The 17,311-nt window shown below is 36.0% G+C and overlaps 1 protein-coding gene across 4 annotated transcripts in view; it reads right to left on the bottom strand.

The window, feature by feature from the left end:
* The window catches only part of LOC135843515 (potassium voltage-gated channel protein Shaw-like), a 761,198-nt gene that overhangs the window by 737,549 nt on the left and 6,338 nt on the right, over nt 1-17,311 (bottom strand). For 2 of the 4 annotated variants that reach the window (XM_065361446.1, XM_065361443.1), the window contains exon 1: nt 11,273-11,942. The exons of the other annotated variants lie outside the window; for them this stretch is intronic. The gene's annotated coding sequence lies outside the window, so the exon portion shown is untranslated. Of the gene's footprint in view, nt 1-11,272; nt 11,943-17,311 lie in introns of those variants that run through there. 4 annotated transcript variants of the gene reach the window in all.

Raw genomic sequence — 17,311 nt, 5'->3', positions numbered from 1 at the left:
TTTCTTTGCTCCTGAAGACAAAGATACAACCACTTTGGTTTTACAGCAGACCATTGTAGAAGAGCCATTCACCTCAATCAAGAAACAGTCTACTCAGACGATTAGACCAATACGTAGGGGTTAGGTTTAAAGGAAGCCATTGCTTATAAAAATATTTGCATTAATATTGGAAGACAAGCAAAAAAATGGTCTTGTACAGAAATATCTCACCTTCGATAAGGAAGGAAGTTGGAAATTATAGGTTGAAAAATTTCCAAATCATTCATTCATTCGCGGCAAATGCTGTGTTGAGAGGACAAATTCAAATATCGATGTCCAAAATCAAGATTATGTATGTGTTGAAATTATGATTTACATTTATTCTACTTCATATCACTTTCTTTACAAAAAACAGGACTTGAAACGAAGGCTGCATCACCACCGAAGGATTTGCTTGCCTCGAATGAAGATTCAATACTTCAAAGACTTGAAATTTTCAAAAATTTTCAACCGGTTTTCGGTTTCTGAAAATTCTTTATGCAGTTTCGAAGACATAAGAAACTACCTTTCTAATTTATTTAATAACGCAGACTACACAATATATCAGTCATCTATCTACGCATGAAATCCATCTGATGGACGTACAAATCGTTACTTTAAATAATATTTGAACGCTGCGAAGTTCGAACAAAACAAAAACTAAATAAAAAATGAACAATGAAAAACATACGAGTTAATTAGACAGTGAAAAAACGTTCTATTCATACATTCGTTTTTCATATTCCACGACGACGGACGAATTGCAAAAGCAAAAGGATACCTATAAAAAATGATACCAAATTGGAACTGAAATTGCACAACGCAATAATATATGCATCGTACACACAAAACGATACTATGTACAAGAAGACACTCGCACCACGGTTGACAGGTGCATTATCGACTTTGAAAGCTAAAGGGAAAGCGATGAGACAAGAGAGGGTACCTTTTCAGTGTGACGACCGGCTAACCATTGTGGTTTTGCGCTCTATTTATAATAATGACCTTTGCGACCCTTTCGTCTGCATAATTGTTATTCTCGTATATACGAGTACAAAGTAGACGTCATTACAGCAGCTTAACAACTAAATATCTATAGTATGAACCACGAAGAGAGTAGCCAGGTAGGTAGTAGGTACTAGGTAGAGGTACACGTCATAATCGTCATGGAAAAATACCCACAGTATACGGCTACAAAGAAATTTGTAAAAAAAAAAAATGAGTCGAGGAAAATCAAAATTATACGAAACGTACGATGAAAATGGAAGACAACCCCGAGAACATTTAACTGACGTTAGACTCGGGGAAATTAAGTATCGTTTGTTAGACTTTCTGTAAGTAGAGTTAAACACAAACATAAATACGGCAAAGAAAAACACGAAACAACTATCAAAGACAAACATTTCTAAAAATAACCAACACCGAAAAAGGACTGAAATCGTTGTCCTTGTCACACGCTTTTCAAAGCGTTTTTAGGCAATTAATAATAGGATTTGACGAAATAAAAAATCCCAACACGAATGAACGAGAAAAATTGATACGTTGAAAAATTTCAATCGTGGTGAATTAAATTTCATAGGTAGGTACTCGTAATGTAGGTGAAACAAATCCACCTTACTTTATCAGGCTTCAGTAGAATAATATGTAATGCATCATTCGAAGCATTTCTGACGAAAGAAAAAACACATTTACGTATATCATGTACTCGTACATGAACAATTCTCACGATTAACCCCAGAGATTCAAAATTGCACATACATAACTCGCGAAATCGAAAATATGGCCGAGTGATCGATTAAAAATTATACCTATATGTACATCAATTTCATTCTTTTCATTTTTTTTTAATGAATAAAAAATGAAACACGTTAATTGTGGTCACGCTTACGATGCAACGTACAATACATAGAATCTTTCAGACAATCCATATACTCGAAGCAAAGGAAACAGTTTACAATATATACTCGTAGTAAGACGTAACCTTCGCTATTTTTTACTTCAGAAACGTAGCTAACGAAAAGTGATAAACTTGATAAACTAACAACTTCAAAAATGATACGAGCACGTCAAGAGACTTGTCTTGATTCAACAATCCCCAACAAGGGAAGTGAACTACAAATACGAACTTACTCGGACTGTTAATTATGCCTAAAATTTGGTAGAAAAAATCACAGGCTCGTGAAGCATCCCAAGAAACCCCCAAAATCAAAAAATCAGCTGCCACAATAAATAATAACATTGTACCGATTTCAAAACTGTCTGATAACGAAATTTTCATTTTTCATCTCCTTTCTTTTGTTCAATAATGACACCCAAAATTTTCAGATTTTCGAGTGTGCTGAAAAAAATGTAAAAAAATGATCTTCGCCAAAACAACGTAATAGCTGCAGTAGCTCTTAGATGGCTGTTTATTTTAATTTTTAGACGGCGAGGGGAGGAGGACTGTACACTCTTTGGAGAGTTTTTGGGGATGCAGTGTTACGTGCGGATTTCAACCGAGGAGGTTATGGAGAGATCACCATAAAACTTCCAACTATATATTGAGATGGTGGCGATAGTTACTGGGTATTTTTAGGGTTATGGGATGATTCGCCACAGTAATGTTACGCGCAGATTTCAGCCGTAACTTGTCATCTTGAGGGGATACATGAAGAGAAGAGATATCCACCATAGATACAAAAAATCGGCTGCTCGAGTTGACATGGCGGCGAGTTACTGGCTATTTTCAGGGATAGGGGATGATTCGCCACTGTAGTGTTACAGATAGATTTCTTCAACATCAGCCTCCGTTCTCTCGAGGGTATATATGTATACCTACATAAGATCCTCTGGCTAAACCCATCCCTTCGTAAACGCTGACTGCATAGTGCATAGTAAGCGCAGGTATTCAAATGCACCAAGTACACCATGTAGGTCAACGTTCTGGCTACTCGGACCACATAAGGAGACGCCAACACGTTATCCAAATTATTGAAAAACTCCCAAAACGTTTGTATCTGCGCAAAGAGACGAAAAAAATTAAAAAATTACTATGGAAATATGTAAAATTAAGCTCCAGCGAGGTCAAAATCACTATCGCCAACACCAGACCGAAATCTGTCGCTGTATTATACGTACATAATACGAGAAACGAGGAACGACACCTGCTAACTTTAAATCATGGTACTCGAAGAAGTGACTAGATGTTACGTAAAACCATTCAATTTATTTCACTACAATAAGCCAAAACAGCCGGCTTTGAGAGACCGTAAAGGGCCGATCGATTTTCGAGCCGAACCAAAGATACCGATCAGATCGACGAACACGACGCGAATGAGGGATAAAGTGATCAAAGACTACATGGAAGCAGAGCCGCAACTTTACGAAGATTTCCACGCCAGGCTAATGGAAAGCGGCAGGCTAATAACCCAAGAGCCGGAGATAATTCCTCGCGATAATAAAACGTCGCATTATAGGTATAAATGGGTTCGCGAAGTACCCGTCGTCTCGTGTCGATTCACCGAACACGTAATGATGTACAAGAAACCGCCGTTTACGTTCGAAAAATCGTCGATGGGTCAATCTTGCGGTCAGTATAGGTTAAGGAATATGGAAATCAAGGACCCGGTCCGCGAAGAAGTCCAGATCGAAGAAGAACAGGGAGATCTTGTACCGGGTATTTTAATGTAAATTGAAAAAACAAAAGGCCAAAAAAAGCAGACGTGGTGAAAGTTCCGGTCATCTCGGTTGATTTTTATCATCGACAAATAAAGCAGCGTTCTCGTTCGAGTGGTGTTTTTATTTACATACGTACAAGAGTAGGTATAGGTAAAGTTGCCACTGTACCTTTAGAAGCCTCGGGGCACGAAAGATCGGATGGTATTCGCCGTACTTGAAGTATAACAGGTCTAAAGGCAGCAATCATAAAATGTCCATCTGTAAATAAGAGTGAAGTCGACTCAGGTAGATTAATCCAAGAGATTGGAGTTTTTCTCAGCGAGCCAAAGCCAAAGGGGTACTACTCACCTTGAATTGAATTTTTTGGAAATAATTTTTACTAGTCAGCTTGGAATCTTGAACCCAAAATCCGTCTTCTAAATACATCAATCGAGGTTTAACTAATATCACGTCCAAAAGGTATAAAAAATCCATCGAGTAGTCCAGTATCACCCACATAGGTGTATTCTCAGGTGTCTGGTACGGAAACGTTATTCGTAACGGGATTACCCAACAGTTATACAAATAAGCGATTGTTACGATGCACAACCAAAATACATAGAAGAAACCTGCGCAAGGTGTTTGCCAAGGTTAGTCAAAGTATACGATATGATGAGGCTGGCAACGCTAAACTTGAAGCCAAATTTCATTACAGCTTGCCTATGTAGAGCTTCTTACGATACGAACTTACTTTGAGGTTCTACGCAAGCTGTATGCTGTATCCTTTTCTGTTACTGTGAACGGGTCTGGGGTGGTAATGGGGGCAGCGGGGTCTTTGGAGAGTAAATCTTGAGTCGAGTTTTTCTGCACATCGTGTAATTTCTTGGTGACCAATGAAGAATCAATGCTGTAACCTCCAGAGTCAGATGTATTGTAAAAGTACAAGAACGACATAAAATAAAAAATCTATTTTTGTCAAAGATGGCGCTTTATGACTTGAACCTTACGTATCGATATATAAGGCGAAGAGGGCTCAGCGCGTGATTTAATCCTCCAAAACGTATGACCAAAATTTCTGAAAAACTTTCTAACTTGTATAGATATACGGAGAAGTATATCCAACACAAAAAATCGACTACTCAAGTTGATATGGTGGCGAATTATTGACGATTTTCGGGAGTATGGGATGATTCGCTCCTGTCGTCGAATTTCAATGGCAACCCCCATTTCTCCAGAGAGTATGTCGAGCCATCATTAAAAAACTGGCAGCTGAGGCGAGTAATAAACTATTTTTCATTGTTGAATTTTATTATGTACTTTTGTTGTAAAAAAATTCAACACCTTCAACACTTCGCAATACCGTACATCTCATTCCTTCGGGTATTTATTTCACCAGCTGATTTTGGCTATGGGGATTTCCTGCGATAATCTACCCACGAGCCAGTGAAAAAATTTTTAAAGCACTGACCGTCGCTCGTATAATTTCTTGGTACCTTCAAAATTGAAGGACCTCAAATAATTTCAAAAAGAAAGGGAAGAACGAATGATTTTTTTAACCCTTTGGAGGTTCTCTAGGTTTTCGCGTTAGAAAATTGAAGTGCCTTAATGAGTGTGATAGGGTACCTCGCCCAACTGGCCAAACCACAAAAAAGTCGAGCTTTTGATGAAAAGTTTTATAGGAAAATGAAAGTTTCCAAAAAACACAAATGTGACATTTCCTAAAAAAAAATTGAATGTATGCAGAATTTTTTTTGAAAAAATGAACCAAAAACATGTGTCAAAAACATTGAACAAAAGCACTCTTTCAAGAAATGAAATAAAAATTGAATTGGAAAAAAATAAAAATACAAGGTTGAAAAAAAGTCATCTGGCAGTTCACAAATTCAGCGAGAATCAAATCTTGTTGGCAAAAATGCCTTTGTTTAAAGCATGAAGAGAAGAAAAATCTATGCCGCTAAGAGAGGATTTTTTATCAAGTCATAAAATCTTTTAGGAAATCGAGCCGAAATATGGGACAAAATTTAGCAAAATTGCGAGCTTTCTGGTAGGAGGTAACTAATTATAAAAAATTTTTCGCCTTTATTCACGAGATGTAGCATAGAATTTTCTTTCATTTTGGGAAAAAATGAGTATTTCATCACTTATTGGAGTATAGGAATATGAAGATGAAGATGAAGAGAAATAGTGAACAAAAACACAAATCCAGAGCGTAAACGAAATGAAAGACTGAACTCGTAGATGAATTTGGATTTTTATTTACTATTTTTACTATTTCTCTTCATCTTCATCTTCATATTCCTATGCTCCAATAAGTGATAAAATACTCATTTTTTCCCAAAATGAAAGAAAATTCTATGCTACATCTCGTGAATAAAGGCGAAAAATTTTTTATAATTAGTTACCTCCTACCAGAAAGCTCGCAATTTTGCTAAATTTTGTCCCATATTTCGGCTCGATTTCCTAAAAGATTTTATGACTTGATAAAAAATCCTCTCTTAGCGGCATAGATTTTTCTTCTCTTCATGCTTTAAACAAAGGCATTTTTGCCAACAAGATTTGATTCTCGCTGAATTTGTGAACTGCCAGATGACTTTTTTTCAACCTTGTATTTTTATATTTTTCCAATTCAATTTTTATTTCATTTCTTGAAAGAGTGCTTTTGTTCAATGTTTTTGACACATGTTTTTGGTTCATTTTTTCAAAAAAAAATTCTGCATACATTCAATTTTTTTTAGGAAATGTCACATTTGTGTTTTTTGGAAACTTTCATTTTCCTATAAAACTTTTCATCAAAAGCTCGACTTTTCTGTGGTTTGGCCAATTGGGCGAGTTACCCTATCACACTCATTAAGGCACTTCAATTTTCTAACCCGAAAACCTAGAGAACCTCCAAAGGGTTAATCGTTACAGAATTACCCTATTTTAAAGTTGTAATTCAGCCCCTTACGCGTTTGAAGGGCTCAAAATTTTTCTGTGGTAGGCTCCAATTCGAAGTGAATTTTTTTTATCAATTTTCCACGATATCATTATACACGGACTACTCAAAATGCAAATTATTGAAATATTGTATCAGGTAAGTAAATGCTTCACCCCCCCCCCCCCAACAAAAAACCGCCCACCTAATCGTAAACCTTTACCATCACATTACCAACACCATAACGTCGTATAGTTGAAAAATGAAAAGGTAGGTACAGTACAGTACAGTACATTTAGTTTACAGTGCCTACGTGTGTAACCGCGACGCATCAAAGTACACCGGCGGGGTCGCAGTCGCGGCCACCAGCGCCGGCGCCGCGATAAACTTGGGTAAAAACGTGCGCGCTTGTTGGACTTTTAAAAAATTAATACCGAACCGTATATGTATCGCATGATTTTCGCGTACAACTTCATATTAGCGATTAGAAATTACCCAAGTTTAGAAACTCGTCGCGTTACGTAGCTAACTTTTTCCATGATTTAAATGAGCTCGCGTGACACGAGAAAAGCCACACACCGCCACCGAACCGAACTACAATACGATATCCCTTCGCGACCTCTTTCATCCTTGCGCTGTGTTTTTCCTATGTGTACACGAAAACACCAACACACATAAACACGCGAGTCAAATCAGTCGGTAGGTAAGTAGGGTACTTCTACACTACCTACAGTATACCATATATACATTTTCTAGAAACATTTTTTTCAGTGAAAATTTGACTTTGTTTATTTTTTGTTTGTGTGGAGGGGAGGGGGTTTCGAGTGAAGAGCTTTCCGAAAATTTTATTGGAAACTGGTAATGGTACAACTAGTGATCTTTTTAAACAAAAAAAATCGTTGAAAAATGAAGCTGATTGCAAGATAGTTTTTGTTTTCATTTTTTTACTTTTTTATAATATGTAATGTTTCTGTTTTAATTTTTTTACTTTTTTATACGTAGAAAACAAAGGATCTAAACATGTCATAACACCTGATAAAAATACGAAGGAGTCAAAAAATATATCTGCCCCTAAACCATCAGTCGCGATCGTAAAAGTTACGGAATCAAAAAGTGTACCTGCTCCTAAAGCAACACTCCAGGAGTCCTTCAAAGCAGTCGTTGAGAGTAGAACGCAGCAAAATGAAAAAAATACGAACAAATGCAAAACTGAGCCTCAAATCGCAAAGTCCTCCAAAACGCATGATATGTACAATTAAATCGCAAGAAAATTCCGTGCAGAATGTTGCTGTTTTGATTAATACACTGATTGGTCACAAAAAATCGATTCATCGAAAAAATCTAATGCGTCCCTAAAAGAAGATCCGGTGGAAACAACAGAAATGTCAAACGAACCCGCATCGCCAATAATAAAAAAGAAAAACAAAATCGCATACACAACCAAAGATGACCCTCTTGGACTCATAATCCCTGCGTACTCAAGCTACGACTTTTCGTACAATCGTGCTGGAAAGAAAGTTTTTCTTCAGAACTTGAAGTCCTCGATAAGTTTTCTTTCCCACGTAGGCTAGATATTCTGATTTTAATTTGAAAAATGCTAAGTTTTTCTCACGTGTCTTTTGCAGTGCGTCGAAAGAAGCGTATGCGTGTGCAGCAGCGTATTTATGTTTCGAAGACGGATTTCAATTTTGTACAGAAATGGCAATTTTTATATTCTTTATATGGAATATGAACAGTTTTTTTTTTTTTTGTAATTGAAATTACGCAAAATTTTGAAGGAACGCGTAGGTAGTTGTAGTTTAACCCTTAAAGACCCAGGCTAATCCTGAGATGTTGGGTGAAAATGCTTTCAATTTCCTGAATTAGATCATCACAAGCATCACTTTAACCCACAGTTTGCCCCCCAGCCCCTTAAAGCCGTCTCGTAAAAGCCGTACCGATTTATTTAATTTTCCTTGAAAACCGAGAAAGCAAAAACCCCAATGAGGTCAATCATGGAACTGAATGATATAGTATCATTAGGTGTACTGAATGAGTGAAAGCATATCGCCAAAGAACACCCCACCCCTTTTTGGGGGGCAAATTTTCAAAAAAGTTGGGATAAAAAAATTGGACCCATGCTCCATTTTTGGATAAACATATTGATGGTAGACCCTTCACAAAATGAAATCATGAAAGGTGTAAAAATGGTGGACCAGAGCGATTTTTTGAAAATTTGATTCGCTTGTCTCGATAAAAACCCGAAAAAACAGAGCATGAATACGCAAAGTACATAATATGGGAAATATTATCAAGTAGGCTTGAAATGACAGAAACAAGAATTGAAAGGAACACAGATGCTTTTAACAGCACATAAGTTCAGATAATCTACAATCCACCCATCAAATCTGTTTATCACTCCGTGGATATTCTTTCTCGATATTTGTCACCAAATAGTTACATCCTACAAAGGTTAGCAGTACGATTGTTTTTCTGCAGAAATATCGAAATAGGTTTATCTACCACTTTGAAAAGCTTTACACAGTCAAATTGCAGCACTCCCTGGCATTTCATAATGTTGAAGCATTCATGAAGAAGTCACTATCCCTCCTCGATCATAGATAATGTAGTTCTACATCATGAAAAGTGCACGAGCAGAAGTCGTCGTTTATAATCATGAGATTGTGTCTAGCTTATGACTACAGGATTCAGGGGATTTGAGATTCAGTAAAAAGCTTTCAACTGTTGTTCAACCACAACTCTGAACTTTTGAATGTTTTGAGAAATTCCTGCTGAAGTTGATATTCTTTCTCGATATTTGTCAACAAATAGTTACATCCCGCAAAAGGTTAGTGGTACGATTGTTTTTCTGCAGAAGTATCGAAATAGGCTTATCTACCACTTTGAAAAGCTTTACACTGTCAAATTGCAGCTGTTTCTGGCATTTCATAATGTTGAAGCATTCATGAAGAAGTCACTATCCCTCCCCGATCATTGATAGTGAAGTTGTACATCTTGAAAATTGCTTGAGCAGAATTTGTTGTTTCCAATCATGATATTTCATGATGTTGAACTACACTATCAATGATCGAGGAGGGATAGTGACTTCTTTATGAATGCTTCAACATTATGAAATGCCAGAAACAGCTGCAATTTGACAGTGTAAAGCTTTTCAAAGTGGTAGATAAGCCTATTTCCATCAATCTTTCTCCTATCCAGTACTTCCATTCGCATTAAAACGGAGGCTGTAAACCTCTGATTAGGGGCTCTTTTCTCCAAATTCCAGAATGCTGTTTTCATACAGAACGGCGACTCGCAAAAAGGTACACCTGTAAATTAATTTTTTTCCAAAAATACAAGAACTGATTGCAAGACTGTTCTTCCTTTTTGCTAATAATACATTTTTTATTCATAATTAACCGAGTACCACTTGAAGGAAAAAAAGTGACGTAAGTGTTGCATATCTTCAAATTTGAAGGGGTAAATTGCATTCTTCGAAACCAACGGTTCAAATTCATTTTTGACCTTGGAAAAAAGTAGTACATCAAAACTTGAACAAAATCACATACTCAATTGTCACGACTTTCTGTGTAATTTGCAAATTAGAGAAGCTACGAATGAATTTCGATTTCAAAAAATAGCAATGAAAAAAGTAGGTGATTACGGAAATGAATACCTAGCAGATGCGTCTGAAAATGAACAAATTTTGTTATCATCAATTTTTTCCAACTCTAAAATTTTTGAAGAATTTGGAAGTTTAAAATTGGCAGTTTGGTGAGAATTTTCGTAAAGTTGCCAACTTTCGAACTCTCAAATCTTTTCAAAGTCAAGTGCAAGAAAAAAATTGATAACAAAAATTGGTTCATTTTTTTTCATTGCCAATTTTCGAAATTAAAATTCATTCATAGCTCCTTCAATTTACAACTCAGGCAAAAAGTCGTAATGTAGGTATGTTTATTTTTTCAGTTTTCAACGTTCTACCCACTCCCAAGATAAAAAATGGATTTTGACCGTTAGTTTCGAAGAGGGTAATTTGCCTCTTCTAATTTAAAAATAGGCAAACACCCTCGCATAAAATTTTTTCATCGGACGAGTAAGTTAGGTACCTACGATTATCTGCACAAAAAGTACCTACTTAGCTATGTAGGTAGATAGATAAGTCGGATTTTTTTCATTTGTTGCTAGCATTTTTGAAAAATCGAATAACAATCGAACAAGCCATCAGCTATTCGCTGATTGCAAGAGAGTTTTTGCATTTACCTTTTGCTTACTGATTGGGTGATCTCTAAAAATGGTATTTACTGCTCGGAATTTCAAAAATTGGAAAAAATAATCGCGTTTAAATTTTTTGGGCGGAAAAATTGACAACAACGAACTTGTTGATTGCTTGATCATGTTTCTCAAAGATGCTTCCCTAAAGCCAGTTCGAGCACAATCATTTCAAAAGGGAAAAAAAGATATTTCTCAACACACATACCGTAGGTATGGAAAAATTTCCAAAATGGTCATTCGAAATTTTATAGTCATTTCAAGAGTGTCACGATGAAGCAACGCATAATGAAGAAAAAAGCCAATTAGCGTGACAATTCGACATCTACAATATTTCGAAATACCAAACTGGCGTGTTTTTCTGCCAATTTCTTCGAAAATTTTCTTTTCATTAGGTACAAGTACGTACAAAAAAATACAAGCATTACTTCAAAAAAAAAAAAAATTCAATCTCACCTTATCTCAAAAAATGCGATACGATCCAGTACACAAAAAATATTCACCACTAGCACCACCAATAATAATAATAATAATAAAATAACCACAACGAATGAAAACAAAACAAAAAAAATTAAATTAAAAAAAAAATAACCACACGAAACCAATCTCGTCTTCGAAACCCGAACTCGAACCGCGCGCGTTCAAAGTATCGAAAATTCAAAAAACGAAGCACATTCGCCTCACGATCGTATCACCGCATGCGAAACTCACATCACCACGGTAAAAGTTTCAACTTTTTGACCGTACAGCGAATATAATTGAGACTGAATAGGATGGTTTTTTTTACAAAATGGGTTTCGAGACATAGAGCGGTTTACGTTACGTGCTACGTATAAAACGTCTGCGCATTGTTCGAACATGGTTGCTAAGGTGACGACGCATATTGAATTGCTTCTACAAGCGTGTATTTAAGTGTAAGAAACCAACTCTTTACTTATTTGATGTTTTATTAAAGTAATAATAAAAACTAGAATTGGTATTCAACGTTTGATGGGTGGTCTTTTAACGTAATGTGCCATTCGAAGCATTTTTCCTTCCTCGGCCAGCCCTACTTTTCTTCGACGTACTCGCGGCGGTGGTGTAAGTTTTGTACATATACGTAGACATATGTAGGTACATACGTAAAGTCTGCAACAAGAGTGCTGATGCGAGCACACAACACTTATGGTTTGTTGTAGGGTGGGGTGAGGTGGACATGGGTAAAGTGGTACTTGTGGTGTCGAACAGGTGGCTCGACTAATTTTGCAGATACGCATTATTTGAATGACAGATGACTGAGATATAGTCAAGATGGATTCTTGCGTATCTGCAAAATTAGTCGAGCCACCTGTTCGACACCACAAGTACCACTTTACCCATACCCACCTCACCCCACCCTACAAAAAACCATAAGTGTTGTGTGCTCGCATCAGCACTCTTGTTGCAGACTTTACGTATGTACCTACCTAGTTACCTACATATGTCTACGTGTATGTACAAAACTTACACCACCGCCGCGAGTACGTCGAAGAAAAGTAGGGCTGGCCGAGGAAGGAAAAATGCTTCGAATGGCACATTACGTTAAAAGACCACCCATCAAACGTTGAATACCAATTCTAGTTTTTATTATTACTTTAAAAATTTTTTGAGATTTTTTTTTCGATTATATTTTTTTCCAAGTTGTATTTCACGCCGAAAAATATTTTTTCATTTCAAAAATGATTTTTTTATAATTTATGTACTTCTATTTTCGATTTTTCTCCCAGAATTTTCATTTTTTTCGCGTTGTTTCTTCATTATGGGATGGTCCCTTAAAACTATCACATAATATGGAACGAAAAAAAGTCATGCAATATAATAAATTAGACACAAAAGCTCACCTTAGATATCTGGAAACCGGACGTTGGACGTGCTCCGTTGGAATCCATTGGTTATTCCATCATCCTTGGCCACGCGATCACATTATGATACGTATCACGAAATACGAGTAGACTAACGAAGCACACGACGACTCAAAACCTCGGCGAGTTACGAAATTCGGCACTTTCGCGACAACGACAACATCGAAAAAAAAAGCCAACTCATTTCACGAAAAATAAGAATACCGAAAAGCTAAATGTAGATTACAATTTTTGATTTGAAAACCGAACGCGAAAAAAATCTCAATTCCGCACACGCACACGACGACGAGATCGTTAACGAATGGAAGAACACAACAGACTGATCGTTCTTCCCTTAGCTTGTCAAGCATCAACTTTCCACAAACCAACTACATTTTCTGAAATTGAAGAAGATAATCATACAAAGGAGACAAAACTACGATAACGAGAACGACGTAGCAAAGTAACATGCATCGGTTCGCTCGCAGCTTATCGATAAGTGATGATAAGCCAGCAATCCAACCAGTGTAAAAATACAATTTGGAATACAACTGGTTAGATCGTGAAATACGTATTTCAGAAGTGAAACCATTCGAATTCTATAGGAAGAAAGAAGTAAAATCATATCCTTCGCAATTTCTAATCGAATTTTTCAAAAAAAAAAAAAACTTCTGCTTACGAAGTGCATATTATTTCAAATTTTCAGGTAATGCCCAATAGAGGGCTTGAGTTTCGAAACCGCCATTTTCTCTAGCAGTTGAGGGGGGGATTTTTTGGTCATTCGATAGAGGACACGTACATATACCAGTGAAAGATATGCATCTTTTTGAGCGGGATCCGAGCACACCCGCGTGCTACGGCCCTTTGAATGGAATTTTTGGCAAATTGTCTCAATTGTTTGTACAAATAGTTACACCACCATAGACATAATGTTACGTGCGGGAGGAAAAAACAAACTGCGTCATACAGGGTGTCTGGTGAGCCAGATTTGGATAAATATAACTAGGTAACACGACTTGGAAAAAAAAACGTTAGATGGATAAGTTGCCTATCTCTGAAATTTAAGGAACAACCAAGCTCTGAAAAAAGAATTGAGAAAAACGTATTTTTGATCACTGGAATGGTAGCACTTCACTTAAAATATGAACGAATTTCGTCATTATGAATTTTGGCATGACTTTGAAATTGAAAGGGACTAAAAATATTTTAAAAGAATAAAATTCCTTTCAAAATATTTTCAGCCCCTTCAATTTTAAAGATCGGCCAAAATTCATAATGACAGAATTTGTTCATTTTCCAAAGTACTACTTATTCCTATGATCAAAAATACGTTTTTCTCTAATTTTTTTTCAAAGCTTGGTTGTCCCTTAAATTTCATAGATAGGCAACTTGACCATCTAAAGTCATTTTCAAGCCGTTCTCGGTTATACTTATGTCCAAATCCGAAGTTTTGACATCTACCTAACCCTGTATATGCATCACGTTACTCGCCATAAAATGTCCACAAAAATAGGCCGCAATTAATTTTCGAAGTTACGCATCCGCGGGATTCCAACACAGAAAAATTGGTTGCCCTGAGTTTTAAAAAAGGCCACCTTGCGACCGATGAAAATGTATTCAAATTTCACGAGAAAAACGAAAATGCCAGTGATTTTTTTTTTCTGAACAATTTCCAAAAAAGTTTTGGCAAAAAATTTCATCAAATTCGAAAAAAATGACAAATAATCGCGCGATTTATCATTGAGACACAACGTGCCAAATATGACAACACAAATGACAGTGAACACTTTCATTTGTCATGAATGTGCCTCATTTTATTGATTCCGACGATGAAACCATCGACAGTTGTATACGATATGGTTTGTTGGATGAATTGGACTAAGGAACTAATTGGACGAGTTCCTCATTCCCTACAATAATGATAACTACTCACTAATTGAATTTTCATGGGAAAAAGAATTACTCAATGACAATAATTCCGACCATTTTTACAGAATCCACGAATATAGCAACATAAAATCGATACCTGGAGTCTCTGAAACTCATTAGGTACCTGACTTTTACACAACAGGAAAAAAGAGTTTTTCCTCTACTTAGTTGATCAATTTTCTAACGAACACACAGTTCACGAGTTTCAGGGAAAACAGAGCAAATTCATCATCATCTTTCGGATATGTTCGAGTTTTTTAATTAGTGCGTCTTTGTTATTCAACTCTTCTGGGTTTACTCGAAATTGTACGTGGGGTGGTAGTTTTTGGAGAACCAATTTCATTACGTATTCTTCGGTATGGTGAATAAAATTATTAAAATCTGATACCGAAGAGCAAGGAAAATCACCGAAAAAATCGCCAGTACGATTAATCGATCAAATCGAAGGTCCATCGGTCCAGTCGCCACCGGTGAGACAAAAAACCATGTCGCCGAAAAAATCGCCCGAACGACTAGCTGACGTAGTGCCAGTCACCAACAAAAAAATAATATTGCCAACTCGTAACTTTTCAAAGGCAAAGGGCACACGATTTATAAAGTTGTACTGGAGGAATCGTCAATTGATCGGAACCGGTATTTTGGCCACGGTAGCCACTTACATTCGACCACATTCGGAAGACGTCTATAAACCAAAGACAGTTGAGAAATTTGTAAAAAAAAAAAAAAAAAAAAAAAAAAAAAAAAATGCCCTCCGATATACATACATACGTTAAACAGATCTACGTTGAGCTAGGATGGGAAGATTTACAAAACGAAGAAACAATGTCAACCGACGTCGCCGACGAAATGAAATAATTCCTCGATCGATTAGCTGGAAAATGACAGATACGAATATCCCTACTGCCATACGTTGGTCAGCAAATTTCCCGAGGACAAAATAGGAAAATACAATTCAATCATTATGAGCTGGGCAGAAAGAGAAGAAAGGTACGAAGCTTGCGAGCGAATCAAACAAGCAGTCGACGAGTACACAAAAAGTGGCAAGTGGCGAGAAACCAAGAATAAATAAGTACTTAGTTCCGTCCAAAGCTCTTATCAGATATCGCATTCCAAGAGTTGAAAATTTTGTCAAAAAAGGATCATAAGGTTCCAAATATGACCAGTGAAATTTCTTTTTCTCAGTGAAAAGTTTTTTTTTAAATCAATCTGAAGAAATCTCTATGACGATTACACGTTTCTAGGCGTACGCATCAATTCTCTAGTTATAATCAAGATGAAAAAAATCAATGCGGAAATGAATACTACGTCAAAAAATGAACGAATTTTGTTATGATCATTTTCTTTCTCAATCCAAAATTTATAAAAAAAATTTACTGCTTGAAAATTGTAAATTTAATGAAATTTTCAGCAAATCAAAAATTGTCGAGTTTCAAAAACTTTTCAAATTTTAGAGTAAGAAAAAAATATGATTACTTATAACAAAATTTGTTCTTAATATTTTGACGTAAAATTCACTTCTGCATTCATTCATTTTTTTCATCGCGATTTTTTGAAATCAAAAATCATTTGTACGTAGCCCCTTCAATCCGCAAGTTGGACAAAGAGTCATAATAGGTAATTTTGTTTATTTATTTTCAAAGTACTACCAACCTCCATGGTCAAAATTGGATTTTGAGAACGTATTTTTCCCCGGCCTTCAATTTTCAAAGTAGACAACTTGTTCATCTTACTTTTTTTTTCACTAGTACCCGGTAATATCCAAATCTGAAGTTCGTATCACGCTGATATTCATTTTTGAAATGATAAGAAAATTCGAATGAAGCCTTACAAAAACAAAAACTGAACATCAATAATTCTTATAATAACATGAAGACAACAATGATCGAGAAATTACGCAATGATGAAGCTTTCAACAAAAACCGCGGTCAAATGTCTCGCGTCTGGTATTGAAAAATTGGATATTGAGTCGCCATCTCTACCAAGAGTACGGAAACGTCCTAAACGTTATGAATCTCAATTTTCACCTCACTCACAAAACTTCTCTACTCTAGAAGAATTTTATCGCAAATTGTACCTTCAAGTAATTATGATACCACCCTTTTATCATTAAGAGGTAGATTCAACTCCGATACCCTCGATTGATTTCTTCACCAAATTTGAAAATTTTATTCTCAAAAAAGGCGACCACATCGATGATATAGTATTTCATTTTACGAGACGGATGATTTCAATAAGGAGCGACTTATCTCACATCGCGATACGCATTAGATACTTTAAAAAGTCGGTTCAAAATTTGAACCAAAAACTGTTACTGAAGTTGTAACTTCTGTTTACGATAATTTATGTATGTATAGTTATTTGAGTGATTCGATTCCAGAATTGTTCAAACTTTTAAAGATATTTTCAACTATCCCAGTTTCAAACATCACGTGCGAATGATGCTTTTCCCCACTTCGGCGACTTAAAACGTACGTATTTTAAAAACAACATTAGTCGCTGAAAGATTAATTCATCTGCCAATTTTATGCATACATTCAATTCATAATAACGTCGAGATTGAGAAATTGTTGGATATTTCCATTTCAAAAAATAATCCAATCAAACGTATGTAGTTGTTAATAAATTTTCAATTCCAATTTTGTTATTTTATTTATTGTAAAAATTCTTCAAATATGTTGAAAAATTTGAATTTCCGTAGGTAATATGA

Source organism: Planococcus citri, chromosome 4 (assembly GCF_950023065.1).
Source record: "Planococcus citri chromosome 4, ihPlaCitr1.1, whole genome shotgun sequence".
Classification (NCBI taxonomy): Eukaryota; Metazoa; Arthropoda; class Insecta; order Hemiptera; family Pseudococcidae; genus Planococcus; species Planococcus citri.
Note: the sequence above shows the minus strand (reverse complement) of the source record. Positions and strands in the feature narration are given on the sequence as shown.